Source organism: Myotis yumanensis, unplaced genomic scaffold (assembly GCF_028538775.1).
Source record: "Myotis yumanensis isolate MYYU_CA2020_CCGP unplaced genomic scaffold, mMyoYum1.0.hap1 SCAF_11, whole genome shotgun sequence".
NCBI lineage: Eukaryota > Metazoa > Chordata > Mammalia > Chiroptera > Vespertilionidae > Myotis > Myotis yumanensis.
The window spans coordinates 25,648,211-25,657,768 of NW_027223762.1; the positions used below are offsets into that span (position 1 = coordinate 25,648,211).

The window sequence follows — 9,558 nt, forward strand, 5'->3', positions numbered from 1 at the left end:
ACAATAGTATGGTGGTTACCAGAGGGAAAGGGGGCTGGGGGAGGTAGAAGAGGGTAAAGGAGAGATAAATAGAGATGGAAGGAGACTTGCCTTAGAGTGTTGAACACACAATGCAATATGCAGATGATGTATTATAGAATTGCACACCTGAAATCTATATAATTTTATTAACCAGTGTCACCCCAATAAATTCAATAAAAAAGGAAATAAGTAAATAAAATGCTTCTGTAAGGAAAAAAAAAGTAGTTGGCAAACAATATGTAACAGTAGCAATAATGACAGCTAGGTTGGAAGTGGTTCAGTCTATTATGCTCTTAAACAGAAAGACGTTGCTGAGGCAAGCCTTAAAGAATTGATAGGATTTAAATAACTCTGCCTGCTTGTAAACCCCACTATTCCAAGTGGCACCTTGGGGGTTTAGGGCACATCCTCAGAATCTCTTGGGCTCGTTATAATAATTTAAAAATCTAAGAATGTGTTAAATCTTTCTGTCAGATCCACCTGCAAGTACAGCACCATTTTCATTAGGAGTGGAAGAAAGAAGACAAAGAATGACTTTATAGCATGGGTATGATGACCATATGTTTGGAACTCCAGCTCCATATTTGAAATTGAGACTATACAAACAAACAAACAAACAAACAAACAAAAAAACCCACAAAAACAACAAAAAAAAAACCCGTGCTCAATAAATTGCAAATTATCTGATACAGACCCCAAGACCCGCTTTTTGCTCATTGCAGGGAATGTGTTATTGCTCTGCACAGTGGACTCCAGTTCTCTGCTTCAATGAATACTTCAGGGAAGTTAGCTTTCAGAGAGATGCTTGCCGATAACTTAAAGACTGACCTGGGTTGCAAACTTATCTCCAGGTAGCCCTTTGCAGCTTAAAGTTGAAAGATCAATGGATTGAATGGATAAAAGTGATGTTTTGGTCTAATCTGAATGGAGTGAAGCTGTAAACCTGAACAGAGAGGGAAGGATTCTCTAACTTCTCAAAGAGGCTTTGCAATACCACTACACACATGCTGCCATGCCTTTGCCCTCCTGGTTTAGCTTAATACAATGTTTTACAGGAATATGCTTAGATGGCAAACATTTTTCTTTTCTACTTTGTTGGCCTGTCCTTAAGTCAGGTTGCAGCAGAAATGAGTGTTTGCCTGTTATCCCAAGAACAGGCTTTGTTGAATTTAATGGAAAAAGGGGTCACATTAGGACTCTTTAAAGACATGAACAAGTATCCTGATATTAAAGCAGTATACAGCACAATATCTTTTAAAGATCTTCATGTTTTGCACTGTTCTTAAAACACTAAAACTAAAAGACAAACCTTTTTATTGAAAAAACAAAACAGGCACAGAAAACCACACAAAATAAATGTATAACTTGATGAGTCATTAAAGTAAATACTTTTGTAACCACCATCAAAGCCAAGAAATAGAACTCTGCCAATCCCAATTCCCATGCAGAAGCCCCTCCATAATACCTATTCCAAAGATAACCCCCACTCTCCCAAAAAGTAACCACTATTCTGAGTATTACAATCTGGCTCTTTTTATAATATTAACACCCAAGTGTAACAAAACATCCAATTATGCAACCCTAGACTATTGTTTAATCTTATCTGTTTGTTAGGAAAGTTTTTCCTTTTAAATCTCTTTTAATCTATAGGTTCCTCCTCCAGTTCTTTTCTTTACACCCTATCTGTTGAAGAATCCAGACCGTTTAACCTGTACATTCTCCTACACTCTGAATGTTGCTGACTGAATACACACAATGCAGTTCAAGTTTCTCTGTCCTCTTATTTTCCGCATATTTGCAGTTGGATTCAGAGGCATGATCAGATTCAAGTTTGATCCTTTGGGAAAACTAGGTGCTATGATTTGAATGTTTGAGTGTCATCCCCCCCATTCCTCCCCCGCCCCGCCACCCGCCCCCGGCCCACACCACACACAAAAATTTGTAAGTTGAATCCTAACTCCCAAAGGTGATGGTATTAATAGGCGGAAACTTTTGGGGGTGATTATGTCATAATGGGATTAGTACCTTTATAAAAGGGACCCCAGAGAGCTCCTTTGCACTTCCACCATGTGAGGACACAGCAAGAAGATGACCATCTATGAAGTGTAAAGCACGCTCTCACTAGAACTCAACCATGCTGGCACCCTAATCTTAGACTTTCAGCCTTCATAACCGCAAGCAATAAATATCTGCTTGTTTATAAGCCACCCGGTCTGTGGTATTTTGTTATAGAAGACGAAATGGACTAAGACACTAGGTATTGATATTTTCTTTCACTGGGAGGCACATGTCTAGCTGTCTCTCTTTTTGTGATGTTTGCAGCTCAGTGCCTATATCCATTAATTTGTTGTGAGTTGAAAAATGATGGTACTCTAATTCAATCATATTTTTTCATTTATTGGTTGGCGCGCGCGCGCGCGCGCGCGCGCACACACACACACACACACACACACATGCACATGCATCAACTTTGAAGCTCAAGCTGCAATTGTCCTATCTTTTCTTTCACCAAAGGTTGGCTCCTGGGTCTTCAGACATGACACTGGTAAATCTTGATAACTTCCTCACTATGGAGTATAACATTTTTATTTTCATTCTGTTTACAGGTATCCCCAGCTTTTTGAAAGTTCACTTTACGCCACTTTGCTTTTACAAAAGACCTATATTAGTACCTGTTTTACTAAACAAAAGAAATCCAAAGAGAATTTTTGCTTTTATGAAAAAAAGTGAAAATAGTGTTTAGTGTTTGTTTTTGCAGTGAGCTGTTGTAGAGGCAGCGCACACCCAGAGCAGTGAGAGTGCTACCCCCAAGTTCCTTCCCCAGGAACTACATTCAGTATCTCAGTAGCTTTGACCTGTGTCTGTGAGCATCTGTGCTTTATTTTGCTTTACTTTGTGCATCTGTTAGCAAGATGTGTCTTAAGGTAATTGCTTCAGTTTATACAAACCATTTCAACTATGAAAGTTTTCATAGGAATGCTTTGTTTTCAGATGGGGAAAACCTTATTTACTGCTTGTTATAGGTTGAATTTTACATGTTGATGTCTTAACCTCTCCCTCCTCAGAATGTGACTTTTTGGGAGAAAGGATCTTTACAGAGGTAATTAAATTAAAGTGAGGTTATTAGAGTGGGCTCCAATCTAATATGGCTCATGTCCTAATAAAAAAAAGGGAAATTTGGATGCAGAGATACATATAGAGAGAACAAGGTAAGGAAACATAGAAAAAAGACAACCATCTATAAGCCAAGAAGAGAAAACTGGAATAGATCCTTCCTTTATAGCCCTCAGAAAGAACCAACCCTGCCAAAACCTTGACTTTGGATTTCTAGCTTCCAGAACTGTGAGACAATAAATTTATGTTGTTTAAGTCACCTGGTTTGTGGTACTTTGTTATAGCAGCCCTAGAAAATGAATACACTACCCAAAAGCTGAAATCAGCCATTTCTCCATGAAACTCAGGTTTCTTTAAGGAGAGATGGTAGTACGGTATTCCAAGACCACAGTCTGGCTGTCAGGATGTTCATGGCTACAGGATTGTTCACTGTTTCTGGGCCTCTTCAGTGGACAGAGATATGCAAAATAAAAAAGAAAACCTCCTTTAAAATATTTTTTTCTTATAAAATAACACACAGATACAGAAAAACATACGTTTTTAAACATAAATACCTCTGAATTAATATTGATATTTCTAATTCAAATGCAGGACTATGGGCTTTTTATTTATCTTCATTCTCAAAAACAGAGGGTAGCCCGGCCGGCATGGCTCAGTAGTTGAACATCAACCTATGAACCAGGAAGTCACAGTTTGATTCCCAGTCTGGGCACATGCCCACGTTGCAGGCTCAATCCCCAGTGGGGTGTGTGTAGGAGGCAGCCAATCAATGATTCTCTCTCATCATTGATCTTTCTCTCTCTCCCTCTCTTTCCTTTCTGAAATCAATAAAAACATATATTTTTAAAAGAACAGAGGGCAAAATAGGTGGCAGGAGCACTCCAAAATGAATTAGGATATACAACCTATTGTTTAGTAGTTTTAATTTTGATGTTTTCTTAGAGAGTTCATATAATTAAAAGTCTAAATGTATAAATATATACCACCAAATAATATTCATTCATAGTAAAATAAACTTAAACAAATGAATAGTTCAAAAGTACAAACAGCAGGGTTATGTTACATTTGGGTATGGATGAGTGTTAAAATTTCTGTTTTAGTTATAGTCATGAATTGGAAGTATTGATTGAAAATAACTACTTTTTAAAACAAATCTGAAAAACAGCTAAGAGCAACATCTAATTCAATCAGTTTATAAATAGCTTTCTAAGTGAGCTAGAATATTTTAATGCAAATTTGTGTGAATTAACTAGGGAATAAAATCTCTGGTGATGATAAAATATTGAACTAACAAATGATAGAGGGTTTGTTTGTTTAAAAAAAAAAAAAAAAAAAAACCAGGAAGGACAGCTCTCCATAACAACAAAAAGAAATAACTACAAGATTAAAATAACCTAACAGCAAACAGAACATATCATTAATAGAGTCCTTCATTATCTAGCACAGCCTATAATGGAGAAAACAGCAAGTGTAATTCTGTTATCTTACCACAGGCAGTACAAATACCCTGTAAAATCCATCTCTTCATTTTCTGTTTGAAAAGATCATTGTAGAAAAGGACTGCCAGGGAGTAGAGGTCATGCTGATTTATTGGCAATTAAACCTGCAGGATTTCTGCACTCCTTTCAAAACAAAGTATCTGAGGCTATTCAGCTAGGATGATTACATAGTGGGCTATCTACTAAAACTGAGGCATCTTTCTGTTAGTGCACAGCAGATACAATTGACTTGGCTGTATTTAGATTACTGCTATTATTTTGTGCAGATTCTTGTATCTTCCTCAAATCACCTAGGACCGAAGAATTACCTTGTTAGTTTAATAAAGCAGAATCTTACCAAGTGGTATATACTAGTCGTTCTGCTTGGAAATATAACTTTGGTACAAACATGGACTCATTTAAAGCAAGCAAATGTGTTACTGAATCTAAATAATCTGTCTGTGGTGCTTCAGCCCTAGCATTCTGAAATGATTTGAAATGATCTTTTACTGGTTTGATACTTGTTATGTTATGTTTGTGTCCCCTCAAAATAAGCACCCATATGCCCATTACACATTTTAAAAAATAAAATATTACACAAACTGTTGAAGTCTCCTTCCCAGTTGTATTCAACTTTGTCATGGTCAGGGTTACTACTATTGTAAATTTTATTTTTTACCACATAATAAATGATATGTAGCACAGTAGATCCAACATGGGTTTGAACTGTGTGGGTCCACTTATATGCACATTTTTTCAATAAATATACAGTTGGCCTTCCGTATCCCTGGGTTTTGCATCTGCAGATTCAACCAACCATGGATCGAAAACAGTATTTTTGATCTGCCATTGAGAATCCACAGATGTAGAGGGTTAATTGTATGCTCTGTTCTACACAATTTTACATAAGGGACTTGAGCATCCCCAAATTTGGGTATTCTCAGGGGTTCCAGAACCAATTTCCCACAGATACAGAGGGACAACTGTATTGTGGTATATTTTCACTTCATATATGTGACATAAAGAACTGTTTTGCATGTTTTTAAACTTTACATAGAAATCATTCTGAATACATTCCTCTGTAATTTGCTTATATCCCTCATCAATGTTTTCGAAATTTATTCATATTGACGTATATAGCTCCACTTCATTGATTTTAACTGTTGTATCATTAATATTCTAGTGGATGAATATGCCACAATTTATTCATTTTCCTATGAATTGCCATGTAAATTGGTTCTAATATCTTGTTGTTAAAATCATGCAATAACATGCAATAACCATTCTATTCCTATTCCCTTGTGTGCATGAGGAGGAATTTCCATAGGGTACATACCTAGAAATAAAATCATTGAAACAAAGGGTGCAAATTACCTGGATATTACCAAATGGCTCTCCAAAGTGGTTGTATTAATTTACACTCCTATCAGGAATATGTGTAATGCACTCTTCTTCTTGTTTTTTTGTTTGTTTGTTTGTTTCTAGCTTCAAAAATCTTTTTAATAACAAGGTAGGATCTGGGGTAGTTTTTGCCACCATAGTGGCCCATCAGCCTCTTGTGTGCTGGAACTCCTGCCCTTGAAGCATATGTAAGGTTTGGTGTGGCTATGAGGGGCTCGTGGGGCCTTGCCAAAATACCTGGACACCTCTTGGCCCTTGAGAGGACCAGAAAGCAGAATGATGCCACAGCCTTGAGGGAGTCCAGGGCAGGTTGGTCAAACTTGAGGATCTTCCCCCCAACCTTATGGATACAGCTCTGGGTATTGCTTCTCACACAAAGTGCAGACACCCTCAGTTTGAGCACCTCCTGCACACACAAGTCATCAGTTATAATCCCTACAACCACAGTGATTTTGCCCTCCCAGCTAGGAAGCTTCATTTCCAGATTATTCAGGAAAGGAACAGAGGTGGCCGGTTGATGCAAATTAAGAACAACCTTTTCAGTACCACGTGGTTGAAGGTGGGGTTGGTTCATCTGGCCATAAAACTGTATAGTTTGACCAATAGCCTTAGGTAGTCATCCTGGCTGTTGGGCTCCTTGCACTGATGCTGGGGTCCAACCCCAGCGCGTCCAGGGGTCCCCAAAGGTGTGGACGGAGTCAGCGATGAAGGAATGACACGGAGACAGTGTTCAGTTGATCAGCAGCCTAGCCAGGATCTCTAGCCAAGTTCTGGTCAGGATCTCCAGCGAAGTTCTGGTTAGGATCTCCAGCCAGGTTCTGTGTCCATGTTCTCTTGCTAGGTTCTCCAGCCAGGTTCTGTCCAGGTTCTCCAGCCAGGTTCAGTCACCAGGTTCTAGTCAGGTTCTCTTGCCATGTTCTATCCAGGTTCTGTCTCTAGGTTCTTCAGCCAGGTTCTCTCGCTAGGTTCTGTCTCTAGGTTCTGTGTAGGATCTTCAGCCAAGAACCTGTCTCTAGGTTCTGTCTCTAAGTTCTCTCCCTAGGTTCTGTTTCTAGGTTCTGTCTGCTGTTGTCTTGTTACATCTGTATTTATACCAGATGATTTTAATCCTGTCAATTTCTATTGGAAAGGTTAGGGCGTTTCTTATCTCCATTCCAGGGAGTAAAGATTATGTAGCTTAAGCGTGATTGTTTGTAGTTAAAGTGATTAACTACCCGCCTGGCACTTAGTTAAGGGGTCATATCCCCTCCCTAACCTCAGGGAAAAATCCCCACCTGGGGAAACAACCTCTCTCAGAGAGGTGACCTTGGTTAAAACACATGGCGCTAAGGAGAACAAACATATTAAGAACAATATGCTATATATGCCAGGTCCCTTGAAACATATGCTGTGCAGATGTTTCTTTCCTGCAGCGACTGTGTCAAGCAGCAAGGATGGACTGGCTTCCGGCACACTGAGCCTTTCAGTCAGACAGTGTAAAGAAATAATACATGCCAACATTCATGCATGTATCAGATGTATATGGTGAGCATGTCATGTGTGTGCATTAGGGCTCAGAAGATCCAAGCCTGGATATTCCCACCTGGTTCTCTTTCCCTCTTTTATTTGTCCCAATCTAATTCCTCTCACCTTCCTGTCCTTCCAGTGATGGTGAACCTTTTGAGCTCGGCGTGTCAGCATTTCGAAAAACCCTAACTTAACTCTGGTGTCGTGTCACGTATAGACATTTTTTTGATATTTGCAACCATAGTAAAACAAAGACTTATATTTTTGATATTTATTTTATATATTTAAATGCCATTTAACAAAGAAAAATCAACCAAAAAAATGAGTTCGCGTGTCACCTCTGTCACGCGTGTCATAGGTTCGCCATCACTGTTCTAGGCCCTGCTCAAGTCCCTAAGAAGGCTTTCCTTATCACAAGGTTCTTCACATCTCCCCTGTCTATGACCTCCCAAGATAAGCCCTTCACATATTCTCATCACCAGAGGAATATGTAGTGTTTCAGTGGTCCATGCTCTGGCTCCACATCATATGATCTGCTCCTCAAAGGCAGGAACTATCCTGAGGATTTATTAGCATCTCCCAGAATCCAGTGCCACATTCATAATGGGCTCTTGATGAGGTTGGTGAATTGTTAATGGAGTGAATGCAGTTTCCTTTCCTCCCATAGAGTGATATTCCTGGAATGATTTCCTAGAAACAGCTATCCTCCCTCACTTGGGTAATATCCAGTTAATATGCAGATCCACTCACCCATTGCTCCAATAATTTCATTCCCCTGTATATACTCTAAAGAAATGTCCTTCTACATACTCCCACTTTTCTTTTATATTCCTCCTCTTCATAAATTTCAATGATATCCACAAACAGTTTAATTCTCTTAAAGCCACTATCAGTGATGAGACTATTTTTTGAAAACCATAGCTACATATAGGTCAGCATATACAGGCTCACAGTTCATCTTTGCTCAACTTAGAAGAAATCTATCCTGAGAGTTTTCAGTATGTTCAGTTAACAAAGCACATTCTATTCTCACTCCTGGGTTGCTGAGAAGTCTGGATTCTCTTGTTCTTTATTTCTAGCTATCTTCTTGTCTCCTCCTCCCATGCCCTGAGCAATATACTCTTTTTGCCATATTAATCCCAAAACTTATTGTGTTTACTTCAACAGACTATCAAATATTCAGTTTTATTTTCTTACTAGAGGCCTGGTGCACAAAATTCATGCACTGGGGGGGGGGGGGGGGGGGTGTCCCTCAGCCCAGCCTGTACCTTCTCCAATCTGGGCCCCTCGGGGGATGTCCAACTGCCGGTTTAGGCCTGATCCCTGTGGTCAGGCCTAAATGGGCAGTCGGACATCCCTCTCACAATCCAGGAATGCTGGCTCCCAACCACTCGCCTGCGTGCCTGCCTGATTTCCCCTAACCGCTTCTGCCTGCCAGCCTGATCACCCCCTAACTACTCCCCTGCCAGCCTGATCGACACCTAACTGCTCCCCTGCCAGCCCAATCGCCCCTAACTGCCCTCCCCTGCCAGCCTGGTTCCTCCCAACTGCCCTCCCCTGCTGGCCAAATCACCCACAACTGCCCTCCCCTGCGGACCACCTTGTGGCGGCCATCTTGTGATCACATGGGGGCGGCCATCTTGTAACCACATGGGGGCGGCCATCTTGTAACCACATGGGGGCGGCCATCTTGTGATCACATGGGGGCGGCCATCTTGTGCAAGGGTGTGATGGTCAATCTGCATATTACCTCTTTATTATATAGGATTAGGTTTTACTGAACCTTCTTACATTTTGACAGTAGCATGGTATAGTAAAAGGAAAACAGGCTCTCGAGACCATAAGACTGGGTTTGAACCTCTGCTGTATCACTTTACTGTGTTACATTAGGCAAGTTACTATAACTCCACAATTTGTCAGGTGTAGAAATCAGCCCTTTCTCTTATGGTTGCCAAGTTAAGTTTCTACAGCATATTTCTGGCCACAAAAATATCACCAAACTTCAAAATAAAAAGAATTAAGCAGGATAACATAGATT

General features: G+C 40.0%; 1 pseudogene; it reads right to left on the reverse strand.

Moving 5' to 3' along the window:
- Positions 1-6,112: 6,112 nt before the first annotated feature.
- On the reverse strand, positions 6,113-7,694 carry LOC139019633 (large ribosomal subunit protein eL18 pseudogene; annotated as a pseudogene).
- Positions 7,695-9,558: the final 1,864 nt, after the last annotated feature.